Source organism: Leptopilina heterotoma, unplaced genomic scaffold, assembly GCF_015476425.1.
Source record: "Leptopilina heterotoma isolate Lh14 unplaced genomic scaffold, ASM1547642v1 Lhet_120, whole genome shotgun sequence".
Taxonomy (NCBI): domain Eukaryota; kingdom Metazoa; phylum Arthropoda; class Insecta; order Hymenoptera; family Figitidae; genus Leptopilina; species Leptopilina heterotoma.
In genome coordinates this window covers 2219047-2236442 of record NW_025110838.1, presented here as the reverse complement: position 1 = coordinate 2236442, position 17396 = coordinate 2219047, and the positions used below count along the sequence as shown (strand labels likewise).

Genomic DNA, 17396 nt, shown 5'->3' with positions numbered 1-17396 from the left:
AAATTATTTAAAATATTTTAATAAAATTCTTCGAAAGAAATAAATTATATTCAAGAATTTTGTTAAGATTGGTTTATCAGAATTTAAATATTTTCACTAAAATTTTTATTAAATTACAAGAAAGAATTTAAATATTATCATAAATAATTAAATTCATCGTAAGAATTAAATTATTTTTATTACAATTAAAATTAAATTAATAATTCAATTATTTTTTTTAAATCTTTTAAATATTTTTCTTCAATTTTTAATATTTTCAATAATAGTTTTTAAAAATTCAATTATTATCATAAATTGTAAGCATTCTTCGAAGCAATTAATTTATTTTAATTAAATTCTTTAAAAAAATTCAATTATTCAAAATTTTTTATAAAATTCTCTAAAACAAATGAATTATTTTTAAAAATTTCGAGCAAATTTGTTTCTAAATATACAGTTATTTTGAAGACAATTGCAATAAAATTTCTTGAAAGAATTTAATTATTTTCATATTTTGTTTTAATAAAAAGGTGTCAAAAAAAATGTAATTTTCAAAAATTTGAAAAAAATTCTTTAGGCTAAAATTAAATTATTTTCATAAATAATATAATTCTTTGCTGGGTTTCAATTATTTTTAATACAATTTTAAATAAATTTTTTAGGTAGTCCAATTATTCTTAAAAATGTTATTAAAATTTATTGCATTCAATTATTTATAAAATTTTTATTAACATTCTTTAGAAGAAATAATTCAATTATTTAAATTTTATATAAAATTCTCTGAAAAAATCAATTATTTTTAATAATTTCGAGAAAATTGGTTTAGAAAAAATTAAAAGTTCAGTTATTTTCAAGACATTTGTAATAAAATTTCTTGAAAGAATTTATAATTATATTTCATAATTTTAATAAAAAGGTGTCAAAAAAATGTAATTTTCAAAAATTTGAAAAAAATTCTTTAGGCTAAAATTTAATTATTTTCATAAATAATAAAATTCTTTGCTGCAGGTTTCAATTATTTTTAATACAATTTTAAATCAATTTTTTTAGTACTCCAATTATTCTTAAAAATGTTATTAAAATTTTTTGCATTCAATTATTTATAAAATTTTTATTAAAATTCTTTAGAAGAAATACCGCGAATTTTTATGAATCGACTAAAATGTGTTTCCTTTAGTCGGCAAATTTTATTTTTCGATAGCTACTTTTTACTAAATTTTTTTGTCTTAAAGATACCTTTTAAAAATTAATTATCGAGTGCTTAGCTTATTGGTATTTTTTTTCTATTTAAAATAAGAAATAAATTCATATTAAATTTTAATTCTAAATTTTTTTCTCATAATTTCTGTTTCAGGTGAGTTGAGTTTTCTATGATATCAACAAATGTTTTTGCAGTAAAGGTAAAAAAAAACATTTATTTCTTTCTCAAAAATAAATTTTTAACGCTTTATTTTTATCAATTTTTTTTTCAACATGAATGCGAGCATGAATGTAGAGAACAATTTTGCTCACGTAAGACCACCAGTTGGGGTGGAAAATAAAAAATTGTTGATTGTAAATAACAAGTTTGAAAGTTGTGGTATATAGAGTACAATGGCATTCAACTGGACACCAATATAGCGTCATTAAAAAAGATGAATTTCCAAGTGAACGAGCACAAGTTCAATTTAGACAAGGAAGGTGTCTCTCCTACATGCTTGGCTATCTTGCAAACTCGTTGAAAATGTCAAACGCGTTGACTCCTCGTCTGCGTGCGTATAACAGGATTGCCGTCACTTCGCGACTCTAGGGATGAGTGAGCAGGCAACTGTCCAGACTGCCCTAGGGTACTTGTTACTACGGTAATCCAATTTCTCATAAAGTTACAAATAAAATAATGACGTGGCTCAAAAATATATATTTTTAGTTTTTTTACTTCACAAAAAAAAATAACGTGTGACAACTTTTTCTTATCGAATTTTTAAGTTTATTTTATCTATTTTTTTTTATTTATTTCTTCTATTTGTTTATTATTTATTAATTTTGGTTATTTACTTCATTTATTTTAGTCTTATTTATTATAGTTTATTATTTATTTTAGTCTTATTTATTTTAGTTGAGTTTTCAATTTTCATATATAAATGAACTTCGAACGGTTTCTATTTGAAATTTTATAAAATTTCCCTGCTGAATGAATTTAATTAGAAATTTTAATGAACTTAAATTTTGAAAAAGTTTAATAATTCAAAATCATCTAAAATTAGTTAAATTTGTCAAATTTAATTAATTATTAAAAATAATGTATTTATAGAAGAATTTTAGTTAAAAACACTAAAAAAAATTGAATTTTGAAAAAGTTATAAATGATTACAGATATTCAATTATTTTCAAAAGTAATAAAATTCTTATCACAAAATTCAATTATGTTCAAAATTTACAAAAAAATCTCGAAAAAATCCCAATTATTATCTTTATAAATAAAAAAATTCTTCTTCAAAATTCAATGATTTTCAAAAAATTTCCTCATTTCAATGATTTTTAATATCTACTATTTTAATAAAATTACTCAATAGAATTCAATTATTTAAAAACAATTTTAATAAAATTGTACGCAAACATTTAATTATTTTCATAAATAATAAAAATGTCACAGAAATTTAAATATTTACAAACTTTTTATAAGTTTCTCAATAATTCAATTATTTTCAGAAATAATAAAACTTATCGCAGAATTTCAATTATTTTTAATACAATTTTAATCGAATTCCTTGAAAAATGTAACTATTCCAAAAACTTTTATTAAAATTCGTCAAAAGAATTCAATTATTTAAAAATTTGTTAATAAAATTCTTTATAAGAATCGAATTTTAAGAAACATTCAATTATTTAATAAATAATTTACTTTTGTATTTAAATAATTGAATTCTCGTAGAATTTTCTAATAAAAATTGATTTGAAAATGAATTTTAGTTTAAATTTTAGATAATTAAAGAATATGAAAATAATTTCGTAGAAGTTACAGTAACAATATTCTTTTATAATATAAAATAATTATTTTAACACTCGATCCTCTTTAATTATTATAAAACGTGAAGAAATCGATCACTCCGAGTCTTCTACTCGGAGCAATCAGTGTCTTCATGTTTTATAACAATATTTTTAAAGTTGATTAATTTCAAAGAGATTTTGAAATTGAATTTTTTGAAAATCTTAATTCCTATGGAAAAATAATAATAATTAAATACTTAAAATATTTTAAAAAAAAATTTTTTTGCTTTCGAATAATTTTACAATTAAAGATATAATCTTAAATAAATTTAACAGGACTAATTTTATTATTATTATTATTATTATTATTATTATTATTATTATGTAAATAACAACAATTTTTATTTTTAAATATTAACTTCAATTTTTGAATAATTTCAAATTGAAAACTTAAAAAACTTTCAAATTTATTAAAACTCTTCAAAATAATTAAATTTTTTCAAAAAATTTAAGAAAGTTCTTAAAAAAAAAAAATAATTAAATTATTTTTAATATAATTTTAATAAAATTTCTTTGAAAGAATTCAATTATTTTCAATGCATTTTGATTGAATTGAATTTCTTCGACAGAATTTAATTATTTTCACAAAATTTCTATAAAATTCTTGAAAACAATAACATTTTTTTTCAAAAAATTTAATTGAATTCTATGTAAAAATTAAATTATTTTAGACTTATAATTATGAAAAGTTACAAAAATGTAAAAAATAATATAAAAAGTTATCAAAAATGTTATTTTAGAAAATAGAAAACATTTCACATAGTAACGCAAAATTAATAAATTTCTAAACTTTTTTTTGCTTTAATATTATTACAAAACTTATTCTCTAAATTTGAATGAGTAAAAATTTTAACTAATTAGAACAAAAGCGATGTGTATTTTCTAAAAATTAATTCTTTAATTCTACGTAGAACAAGATATTAAAATAAATAAAATTTTGTTTTTCTTTTTTAAAAAACCGTGTTTTGCATTGATATTAATTAAATTATAATATAATAATTCTTATTAGGTATTATTATAAATATTGAAATTATTAACATAATAATATAATAATAATTTATAAATAACTATTTTTATATTTTGTTTGTTTTTTGCAACATTTTTATTCAAATTTTTTTGGAATTATTTGAATTTTTGTATTTAATTTTTATAAACAAATTTTTATACAAAAAAAAATTAATCGAAATTTAATGAAATTGAATTGTAAACAAGAGGATTTCAGAAATATTTTAATTGAACATTTTGTTTTTTAAATAATTGAATTTTTAAGGAACTTTCTCCAAAATTAATAAAAAGAATTGAATTAGAGCAGAATTTTAGTTAAAAATTCTAGAAAATGTTTGAATTGAAAGTTTGAAAATAATTTTGAAGAAGTTACATTAACAATTCTTATAAACTATTAAATTTCAAAGAATTTAAAATTTTTTTAAAATCTTAATTCCTGTAAAAAATAATATTAATGATTAAATATTCATTTTAAAAAATTGTTAATATTTCGAATAATTTTACAATTAAATATTTTCAAAAATAAATGTATTATAAACATTTTTTTGTGTATGTAATTTTCTTTTAGGATTAAAATATTCTTTACGGTCAAGAAAAAAGTTAAAGTTCGGTCTGGAAATCGTGGGGAAAAATAAAATTAAAATTTTTGTGACAATCTATTGAAAATGCAATTAATTGATGACAAAAATGTGGATTAAATTAAAAATTGATCCAAATGCTTGGTATCAAGTTTGTTTCTCTTTGGTATCAATAAGTTGATCCACTGGAGAAAACTGTGGAAAAGAATATTTTCTTTAAAGAGTAAAGAAAAGAGAAAAGAAAATTTTATATTTTGGAAAAAATACTTTTTGAGTAGAAAACAAAATTTTTCATTTCGATCTCGAGAGGAAGGGGAAGAAGAGAAAAAAAGCAGAAACAAAGAGAGAAAAAAATATTTTCTTCATCTTAAGTAAAAAATGAATAATGCAAATCTGTTATCTTTATTTTCTTCTTTTTCGTCTTTCCTCTTCTTGCGTTTGCAAAATTCAGCTTCACAAGAATTGCAGAAATGTCACCGTGAGAGACATTAGGGATTTGTGGTCCGCTAAGTGTCCTTTCTCGTTCTCATTTATTTATTAATTTATTATCCAGAGGGCAAAAGCATTATAAAGCGTCGGGCGCGCGCGCGCTTTTCCTAAAGATTAAGCAAGCCAGAAACGAGAATAGCGGCGAGGAGAGAAAGAGAGAGAGAGAGAGAGGGCAAATATAAGTGAGACAAGGACATGGGGAATGAAGGTTGACGGTGAGAAAGTTATTACAACCGCTCAAGAATGAAAAATAATGCCACTGCAGGCGGAAGATAAGTGTGACTGTACCTACTTAATGTTCGGCGAAAATTTCGTCGAGGGATTTTCACTGGTTAAAGTCTTGAAGAACAAAGCGAACTTTAAGCTTAGGAAATAAAGGCAGGAAAAAAAAGTTTGATAAATAGGCACCGAGATATTGTGTTTCATATACACATATAACCAAAAAACCTATGGCTCATATCTTTCAAAAATACCATTTTCTCTTAACGTTTCTTACTTTCTCTTACCTTTTCTTTTTTATTTTTTTTTCATTTTTTCCCTTTATCATAAAGCATTTCTATATATTATTACCTCCTTCTTCATAAAAGTCATAAACGCTTCTTAAAATTCAGTTCCCCTGTTATATTTTTACTTCTTACATTCACATTTTTCTTATTTTCTACTCAAGAAATCTTTTTTTCGTATATAAAATTTTTTTTCCTTATATTTTCTCTTTGCTTGTTTTTTTTCTTTTTTTTTTTTCTCGATCGAAATGAAAAATTTATATTTTCTACTCGAGAAATATAATTTTTTTCATAATATTTCCTTTTTGCTTGTTTTTTTTTCTTTTATTGTTCTCGATTGAAATGAAAAATTATTTTTTTCATCGAAGAAAATTTTTTCTCCATAAATAAATTATAGGATTTTCACAGGTCAGGGAAAAGTCAGGGAATTTTGTCAAAAGTAAGTGGATAAATATTCAATTTCTGGAATTCATAAAAAAAATTCTGAATTTTGTTGTCTAGGAGCCTTTAAAAATATTGAAAAGATTTAATTTAATTTTAAATTCTTTCTACTTCTATAAAAATTATTTAATTTTACAGAATTCAACTTGAATTTACTTTAAATAATTTAATTCTTTTATAAACTTGACGAAAAATTATTATTTATAAATTATTTTTGATACAATTCTACGAAAACATTTAATTAATTGTCATAAATGATAAAATTTCTTTTAGGAATTCAATTTTATTTTCATCGCAGAATTTCGAATATTTTTAATTCAATTTTAAATAAATTCCTCGAAAATTGAAATTATTCCTCAAAATTTTATTTAAACTCGAAGAAAGAATTGAATTTCAAGAAACATTCAATTATTCAATAAAATAATAAAATTCGTTGCAATAATTCAATTATTTGAAGGAATTTTAATGAAATTCTTTTTCAAAATTCAATTATTTTGATAAATATCAAAATTTATCGCAAGAATTTAATTCTGTTGAAAAGTAATAAAAAACTTTGCATAAATTAAAATATTTTCAAAATTTTAACAAATCGACATAAATTCAATTATTTTTATAAATACCAAAATTTTTTACCAAATATTCAATTATTTTCAATAATTTCAATAACATTCTTTGCAAAATTTAAATTATTTTCAAAAGTTTTTCGCAATTCAATGATTTTCAATATTTACTAGTTTCATAAAATTTATCACAAAATTTATTGAAAAAAAATTTTTTTGATACAATTCTAAGAAAACATTTAATTATTTTCATAAATGATAAAATTTCTTTTAGGAATTCAATTATTTTCATCGCAGAATTTCGAATATTTTTAATTCAATTTTAAATAAATTTCTCGAAAATTGCAATTATTCCTCAAAATTTTATTAAAACTCGAAGAAAGAATTCAATTTTAAGAAACATTCAATTATTCAATAAAATAATAAAATTTGTTGCAATAATTCAATTATTCGAAGGTATTTTAAAAAAATTCTTTTCCAAAATTCAATTATTTTGATAAATATAAAAATTTATCACAAGAATTTAATTCTTTTGAAAAGTAATAAAAAACTTTACATAAATTAAAATATTTTCAAGATTTTTGAAAATTTCTCTTCAAGAATTAAGTTATTTTTATAAATAGATAGCAAAATTCTACTCAAAAAGTAAATTATTTTCAAAAATTTTAATAAAATTCTTGTCAAAGTTTTAATTATTTAAACAAAATTTAATAAAATTCTTCGCATGAATGCAATTATTTTCACAAACATTATTATTTAAATTCTGCTCATGAATTCAATTATTTTTAAAAATTCTAAAAAAATTCTTCAAAAGTTTTCAATCATTTTCAAAAATTGTGATAAAATTCCTTAATTCAATAAATTTCAGTAAAATTCAAATTAAATTTCTTAAAAGAAATTAATTATTTTTAAAAGTTGTTAATAAAATTCTTCTTAAAATTTCAATTGTAAAAAACATTCAACTACGTATTCAATAAATTATTTATTTTTGTATTTAAATAATTGAATTCTTGCAGAATTTCATAAAAAAATTTCATTTTAAAATGAATATCTGTTAAAATTTTAGATAATAATTGAATATTAAAAGCATTATAGCGTGAATTTTAGAAATAAATAATTGAACTTTGAAAAGGTTTTAAATTAAAATCTTTGAAAATTTTAATTTTTCCTACTTTTAACTAAAAATTCTGTAGAATTAATTTTTTTGAAAAAGTTTTTGAAATTATTTGAAGTCTTTATTTTCTAATATCTATAATTTCAAAAATTGTTAAAAATAATGGATTTAAAGAAGAATTTTAGTTAAAAATTCAAGAAAATAGTAATAATAATTGAATTTAAATGATGAAAATAATTTCGAATTCCTAATTTTTATAAATAAACAAGAGAAAAATTTGCATAATTTAGATCAGTCAAACGAAATTTGTTATAGAAAAAAGTATATAATAAAAAAAATGGGTATATTTTTTATTTGTTAATCATCATTCTTTTTTTAAATTTTCTAATTTCTAATATTAATTTATTATGAATCATAAAAAAATCGGCACATTTTCGATTTTGTTATTAATTTTCATTGTATTTGTTTTTTTTTTTAATTTCTTCTTTTTCTTTAAAAAATCGGGTTTGAAAAATATTTACAGAGAAAAAAAGATTTCGTTCATTTAAAAATTAAAAACTAGATCACGCAATTTTCGAGTATCATTAAATTTTTCTCCCTCCAAACCCCTTTTATGAAATAGTGACATTAATTCCTCTGACGAGAAAGAGAGTGAAAAAGAGAGTAAGTTTGGAAGATTTCGATTCATGAAAGCGAGTTACATCCATCGAAAATTGGCTGCACGAGTGGTCTGAAACGCTATGCCATGGCACTCTCTCTCTCTCTCTCTCCTCTCTCCCACCGTCTGTTCGTCAGGCCGAATTTATTTTCGCGGCAGGTCACTACGTGAGTTGAAATTTCAAACCCTTCATGGGACACGCGTACAGGTTCGTTTCACGTTTCGGCAGCAGCAGAAAAAAAAATCCCTCTACCTCCAAAAAAAAAAAAAAAATAGAAATGAGACCCAAAAAGAGAAATATATTTAGAAAAAAAAAATTTGAACGTCCACTATCGAAAATTCAGAGAGTGAAAATACCGCAGCGCACTTTCTTTTTCATATATAGCATCATGATCCAGTGGTGCGAGTGAACATGTAATTCGATGGAAAGTCCATTTCATGTGGCTTAAGGAAACCAAAGATCTTAAAAAGAAGGGGGAAGAGAAAAAAGAATGGAGAGAAAACTTGCAGACGGAAAAACGCGCACCAAAAAAGAGAAAAAAAAAGAAAAGATCCCGGAAAAAATAGAAAAAAAGCCAAGATTTATTGAAAGATAGTTTTCGGATATAAATTTTTCAATGGCAGTAACTTTCCGAGTCTCTAACCCATATATAGTCTACTCTGCGCAGACCTTTTTTTTTTATCTCTCCACCTTTAAAAATGAATCCCCAGCATTATGTACCTACTTTTATCCCTATATAGAAAAAATTAAAAATCTGACAAAAATTAAACGATTAAAAAATCGACAAAGATTTTTTAATCGTTTAATTTTTGTCAGATTTTTAATTTTTTCTATAGGGAAAAATTAAATTCAATTCTAGGGAAAATTAAACGATTAAAAAATCGACAAATATTTTTTAATCGATAATTATATTTAATTATCATTAAAAAATCTTTGTCGACTTTTTAATCGACGAATATTGACAATTATTTTTTAATCGATAATTATATTTAATTATCATTAAATATTTCTTCGTAGATTTTTTAATCGTTAAATTTTTTAAGTTTAATAAAAGAATTATAAATAAAAACAGTAAAAAAAAATCTAAGATCGAAATACCACATGAGAGGAAAATAATTTTCTGCAAAAAGTATAAAAAATAAATTGACTAATATCAAAAAACGTTTATCAAAAGAAAAACGAGAGTCTGCTGTTGGCTGACAAGTTATACTTTACCATGGTGAAAACGCCTTTATATTGAGATTATATACTGTATATAATATAAAAGATCGAAATATATAGAGAAAATGGATCGTGGGAGAGAAAAATCTGCATCGAATTCGTGCAACTAGTCGTGGAGTTCACACCCAGGGAAACGTGAATATAAAACATGAAACACAGGTTGCTTTTAATTGCAATTTTCATATTGTGTATATATACATGTATTTCCAGCTGATACTTAACATGATTTATATTTAAAAGCACACCTCTACAGCAAACAAATAATTATTATCGTGCAGTCCCGAAAGTACTTTACAATGATAAACGTGAGATTCTTCCACTTCACGATAAAATCTTTTATGGAAAAAATATTATTTCTTCCTTTTTTCGTTTGTTTCGTTATAATTAAAAAGGAAACGTTCATTTATTTTACTCGCAATTGAAAATAATTAATTATAGTTTGGAATTTGTACAATGGAGAAATAAATATGTACTATATAGGTACTGATAATAAAAGAAAATTAAATAATTTAATTAATTTAATTTTGAATGGTTCCATAAATAAAAAATTAAAAATTAATGAACAGATGGAAGAAGTAAATAAATAAAGTAAATATAGACAAAATTAATAAATAATCAGATTTGATAATATTGACTTTATTTTTTCCTGACTTTTTCTTGATTTCAGACTTCGTACTTGACTACTAAAACCTACTATTTACTACTTTTTTTAAGTTATGCTACTATTTGGGTACTTTTTTTTAGATTTCAGCCACTAAAAGCTACTATTTCTGTTTTTTTTTTGACAATTTCCACTACTTTAAATTCACTAATTACTAGAAATAAAAAAACTATTCTAAAAAATTATAATCAAATTCTTTAAAACGGTTCAATTATTTTTAAAAAATATTTAAAATTCAATTATTTTCAAAAAAAAATTTGAAAAATTCAATTATTTCAGATTTTTGATAAAATTCTAAACAAGAATTCAATTATTTTTATAAATAATAAAACTCATCGAAGAATTTAAATAACAATATTCATTACAAGAATTCAATTATTTTCAAAAATAATTCATTTTTCCATGGAAATTCAATTATTTTCAAAAATAATCAATTTTCACATGGAAATTCAATTATTTTCAAAAAAATAAAAAGAAATTATCGTCAAGATTTCAATTATCTTTATAAATAGCAAAATTTTTCTCCGAAATTCAATAATTTTTAAAAATTTGAATAAAATTCATGGAAAAATTCAATTATTTTCATAAATAATAAAATTCATCGCAGGATTTCAATTATTTTTAATAGGTACAATTTTACAGGAATTGCTCAAAAAATGTAATTATTCTTAAAAATTTAATTTCGATTCCTCGAAAAAATCAATTATTTACAAAAATATAAGAATTTTTCACATGGATTGAATTATTTTCAAATATTTGAATAAAATATTTTTCAAAAGAAATCAATTATTTTAAATACAATATTAATTAAATTTTTTTAAAATTCAATTATTCTTTTCGATTTTGATAAAATTCTTTCTAAGAATTCAATTATTTACATAAATTATTCTTTGAAAGAATTCAATTATGTCGATAAATAACGAAATTTTTCACAGAAATTCAATTCTTTTTAAACAATTTAATAAAATTTTTTCTTAATACATAATTCAATCATTTTCATAAATAAAATATAATAAAATTCTGCTCAGGAATTGAATTATTTTTAAAAATTTTAATAAAATTCAATTATTTAATATCAATATCAATTATTTTAAGAAATGTTTTTTAAAATTCTTTGGAAGAATTCACTTATTTACAAAAATATTAGAATTATTTTCATGAATTCAATTATTTTCAAATATGTTAATAAAATTATTCGAAAGAATTGAATTATTTTTAGGCATTTTAATAAAATTTTATTTAGAATTCAATTATTCTTTTAATAAAATTCTTCCCAAGAATTCAAGTATTTATACATAAATAATTCTTCGAAAGAATTCAATTATTAAAGATAAATAATATAATTATTCCCGAAAATTCAATTATTTTGAGGCATTTTAATAAAATTCTTTGCGAAATTCAATTATTTTTATAAATAACAATATTCATTACAAGAATTCAATTATTTTAATGAATAATAAATTTTTTCTTGGAAATTCAATTATTTTTAAAAATTCTAATAAAATCGTTCGCAAGAAGTTTAGGAATTGAATTTAAAAAAATTTACTAAAATGCCACACAGACAATCAATTATTCTAAAAAATTTTATTACTGTTCTTTGTGAAATTTAATTATTTTTAACAACTTTTCGCAATTTAATGATTTTCAATATCTACTATTTTAGTAAAATTTCCAAATAGAATTCAATTATTTTCATGAAAAATAAAAATTTCTTAGGAATTCAATTCTTTAAATTAGAATTTGCATAAAATTAGTCGAAAGAAATGAATTGTTTAAAAAATTTTATAAAATTCTGCGCAAGAATTCAATTACTTTTTTATAAATAATAAAATTCTTCTGAGGAATTAAATTATTTTTAAAAATATTAATAAAATTCTGAGCAAAAATTCAATTATTTTCATAACTAATAAAAATCATCGCAGGATTTCAACCTATTTGTAATACAATTTTAAATAAATTCCTCGAAAAATGCAATTATTGATAGAATTCTTTTAAAGAATTTTAATAAAATTTTTCAATTCAATCATTTAAAGAATTTTTGATATTATTTGTTTATTAGAATAAAATAATTATTTTCAATACCTTTTTAATTATAAATTTCTTTAAAGTATTTAATTATTTCAAAAAGTTTTAATTTAGTTCTTAAAAATAATTCAATTATTTGTAATAAATTTTTCGTAAAAATTCAATTAATTTTAAAAATATGTCGAAATTCAATTATTTTCAATATCTAACTATTTCAATAAAGTTTTCCAAAAGAATTAAATTATATTTATGAAAAAATTTTGATATATCTTTAATTGATGATTTGATCCCCATTGTCTCATCAATTCATTGCATTTATTTGATATACTTTAAAATTAACAGTGTTTAAATGCCTTTAAAAAGAAGAAAAAAGTAGAAAAAAAGAAACAAGGAGAAAATTTTTGTTTCTTTCTTCTCTTTGTTCTCGATCGAAATGAAAAATTACACCCGATTGCATGTTAAAGTTTCTTTAGCGCACCTTCAGCACAATTTAATGATTCTTGAAAGAAGAAATTAACAAGTTTTGTGAAAAATATAATGAGCTTCTAATTTGGTTTCAATTAAAAGATGGAGAAAAAGTTGTAGAAAAAAGAAGAACACTTGGCAGAGGTTCTGAAAACTCATGAGCATGCAGAAACGGTTAAGAGAGTCGATTCGAGATGAGCTTTTAGTGCAAGAGGTGTATTATATATATATATATATATAAAAAAAGGAAGAAGAAAAAAAAGAAAAAACTGGCCTTCTTCCGGCAGGAGGCTATTAAAACGTTTCTATTGCAGCTTATACATTCTCGGGTGGCTCTTTTATTTCATTACATCGCATGTGCAGCTAACGAAATTACCGCAATTTCGCAACAGCACACGGTCACCACTAAATGATGTTGGTAGTAGTGAAGCGGTTAAACTCCGTAGAATTTTATAAAAGGCTCTCTAAAGAAGAGATGTTTGAGAAGAAAAAAATTCATCTTTCCCAAATGCAAGAAGAATGTCCAAATAATCATTACAACGAAAGTATCCTTGTATAGTGACTGAAATTGCAAGATAAAAAGGGAAAAGAAATTCCATTTTTCAGAGTTATTACAAAAAAGCTCAATTAATAATAGATTACTTGCCATTATACTGAAGAAACGATTTATTTAACCAAATAAATATTCACTTGAATAAACATGATTGCCACAGGTCAGAAAATTCAGGGAAAAGACAAGAAAAGTAGAATTGGTCAGGGAAATCAGGAAAAAGTCAGGGAATTTTATTAAAAGTACTGGAAAAAATTAAGTGTTTAGAATTCATAGGAAAATTTTGAATTTTGGTGTATTTTTTGTTTGACTCATAAACTATATGAAATTACCACGAATTCTAAAACAAAACCTTCAATTTTTTGGATTTTTCTATTTCTGACAATAATTTTTTCTTTTTAAATAACGTAATTCTTAAAGTACTATCATAAAATTATTACTCATAAATTATTTAATAAAGTAATTTTTTTGAAAGATTTTAATTTAAATTCTGTTGAAATTAGTTGGATTTTTAAATATGTATTTAATATTATTTTAAAAATTTTTAACGCAATTCTTCGAAAAAATTCAATTTTCCTGATAAATATCAAATTCTTCCTAGAAATTCAATTATTTTCAGAAATTTTAATAAAATTCATTGCAAAAATCACTTATTATCATAAATAACAATATTCACCACAAGAATTCAATTATTTTCAAAAATTAAAAAAAAATTATCGTAAAGATTTCAATTATCTTTATAAATAGCAAAATTCTTCGCCGAAATTCAATAGTTTTCAAAATTTAAATAAAATTCATGGCAAAATTCATTTATTTTCATAAATAACAATATTCACCACAAGAATTCAATTATTTTCAAAAGTTATAAAATTCTTCACAATAATTTAATTATTTTAAAAAATAACAAAAAATTTATTGTCAAGATTTCAATTATCTTTATAAATTTTTAAGAAAATTCTTGACAAAATTCAATTATTTAAAAAAAATTTCCTAAGTTCAATGACTTTGAATGTCTACTATTTTAATAAAATTTCTCAAAAAATTCAATTATTTAAAAAAAAATGTTATAAAATACTATAAAAACATTTAATTATTTTCTAAAATAATAAAAATTACACAGGAATTCAATTATTTAAAATAGAACTTAGAGAAATTTTTTCGAAAAAAATCAATTGTTTGTAATCTTTTTATAAAATTTTTAGCAATAATTAAAATATTTTCATAAATAATAAAATTCTTCACAGACATTCAATTATTTTAAAAAATTAAAAAAAAAATATCGTCAACTTTTTAATAAAATTCATGTCGAAATTTCAATTATTTTCAAAAATTTTTCATAATTCAATGATTCCAAAAGATTCAATGATTCCAAAAGATTCAATGATTCCAAAAAGAATTCAATTATTTAAAAAAAATTAAATAAAATACTGCACAAACAATTAATTATTTTCTAAAATTAAAAAAATTTCACAGGAATTGAATTATTTAAAATAGAATTTGCAAAAATTTTGTCGAAAAAATCAATTGTTTAAACATTGTAAAATTCTTCCCATTAAATCATTGATTTTCATAAATATTAAAATTCTTTTCAGAAATATAATTATTTTCATAAATAATAAAACTCATCACAGAATTTCAATTATTTTTAATACAATTCTAATTGAATTTCTCAAAAGAATTCAATTATTCTTATAAAATTCTATTAAAATCGTCGAAAAAATTCTATTTGAAATTTTGTTGATAAAATTCTTTATACGAATTCAATTTTAAGGAATATTCAATTGTTCAATAAATTATTTACTTTTTTATTTAAATAATTGAATTCTTCGTAGAATTTTTTGATAAAAATTGATTTAAAAATTAATTTCAGTTGAAGTTTTAGAAAATAATTGAATTTTTGAGAAGTTACAAATAATTGAAATTTTTCGAAATAATTGAATTTTGAAAAGGTTTCAAATTAAAATCTTTGGAAATTTGAATTTTTCATACTTTTAATTAAAAAAATCTGTTGAACTAATTTTTTTTTTTTTTGAAACTATTTCAAGTTTTTATTTTCTAATTTATATTCAATTGAAAAATTTCCGAATAATCGAAATTCCGAACTAAAATGGAATTATAAACAAATGATTTTATTAATTCTCAAAGGAACTTTGTCAAAAATTATTAAAAATAATTGATTCAAAGAAGGATTTTAGTTAAAAATTGGAGACAATAATAATAATTGAATTGAAATTATGAAATTATGAAACCAATTTTTATAAATCATTGAATTTCAAAAGGTTTTACTTTGAAATTTTTGAAAATGTCAATTCCTATGGAAAAATAATAATTATTAAATATTTATTTAAAGAACAAGTTATTGATGTTTTTGAATTATTTTACAATTAAAGAAGTTCGCAAATAAAAGTATTAGAACATTTTTTTGTGTATCTTATCATTTTTGTAGTGTGGCAGAATATTTTTAGACTCAAGGAAAAAGAATCAGGGAAAATCAGGGAAAAAGGAAAAATTTTGTTTGAATTTTTCCTTCAGGGAAAAGGAATCAGGGAAAATCAGGGAAAAAGGAAAAATTTTGTTTGAATTTTTCCTTCAGGGAAAAAGAATCAGGGAAAATCAGGGAAAAAGGAAAAATTTTGTTTGAATTTTTCCTTCAGGGAAAAAGAATCAGGGAAAAAGAAAATTAAATTTTTGTGGCAACCCTGATGAAAAAAATATTTAATTAAATCAATCAAATGGTATATGAAACAAACTGGCTTTTATCACTAATTAAATTTTAAATCATGATTGGTAGAATCTAGTAATAAAAATAAGGGAACAAAATAAAAAAGGAAAAATTGAAAGATAGTAAATTAAGAATATAAAGTCGAAGGAAGAAAATAAAATGAAGATTAAATGAAGAAAATTTGCAAAGGGGATTCATTGATTTAAATACTTAATGATCTTGAGGATGTTATAGGCTCTGGATGACATTGTCTGAGGTTTTCTAAGAATACGCTATTCCAGTCACGCCAAGGTGGAAACGAGAGCAAACGACTTCAGGTGATTCTCAAGTTCCGAGATAAGCAAGAAGCACTCTTACTTAGGACGAGTAAGTAAGTAGTGAAGAGTGCCATCAGACACAAGACAACGTCCGACTCCTCTGCCCATAAACGGCTGGCACGTGCTCTCTTGTTCTCTCCCTTCGCATATATATATACACACTACTTACGATTATACCAAGTATGTCTCCCTATACACGAGAATCACCAAAGCCAAAGGTGAAGAAACAAAATTACTTCCACAAATCAAAAAAAAAAAAAAAAAGAAACAAAGAAACAAGATTCAGAATTTTTTTGCTTCAAGACAAATTTTTGCACTAAGAGAAAAATTTTATTTAAACCAAATATATTTTGAATTAAATAATAAAATTAAAATAATTAACAGAATTTTTAATAAAAAAAATGAAAAATTCAGAATTCCATGGATTTTAATTTGAAACCTTTTCAAAATTCAATTATTTCCAAATATCCACACTATAATGCTTCTAATATTCAATTATTCAATTATTAATTATTATCTAAAATTTTAACTAAATTAAATTAAATATTGAATTTTTATAAAGAATTTTATCAACAAATTTTTAAATAATTGAATTTTTTTCGATGAATTTTAATAGAATTTTTCAGAATAATTTAATTTTTTTGAGGAATTCAATTAAAATTGTATTAAATATAACTAAAATTCTGTGATGAGTTTTATTATTTATAAAAATAATTAAATTCCTGAAAAGAATTTTAATATTTATGAAAATAATTGATTTAATGTGAAGAATTTTACAAACAATGTTTAAACAATAAAATTGATTTTCATAGAAAAAATTTATGCAAATTCTATTTTAAATAATTGAATTTCTGTGAAATTTTTATTATTTTAGAAAATAATTAAATGTTTGTGTAGTATTTTATTATTTTTTTTTTTTAAATAATTGAATTCTTTTGGGAAATTTTATTATAATAGTACCTAGACATTCAAAATCATTGAATTTAGGAAAGTTTTTGAAAATAATTGAATTTTGTCATGAATTTTCTTAAAAATTTATAAAGATAATTGACAATCTTGACAATAATTTTTTTTAATTTT

At 21.1% G+C, this 17396-nt stretch overlaps 1 protein-coding gene across 1 annotated transcript in view; it reads right to left on the bottom strand.

Annotated features, from left to right (window-relative positions):
• The window catches only part of LOC122510312 (protein delta homolog 2-like), a 90789-nt gene that overhangs the window by 8682 nt on the left and 64711 nt on the right, over positions 1-17396 (bottom strand). The window lies entirely within an intron of this gene.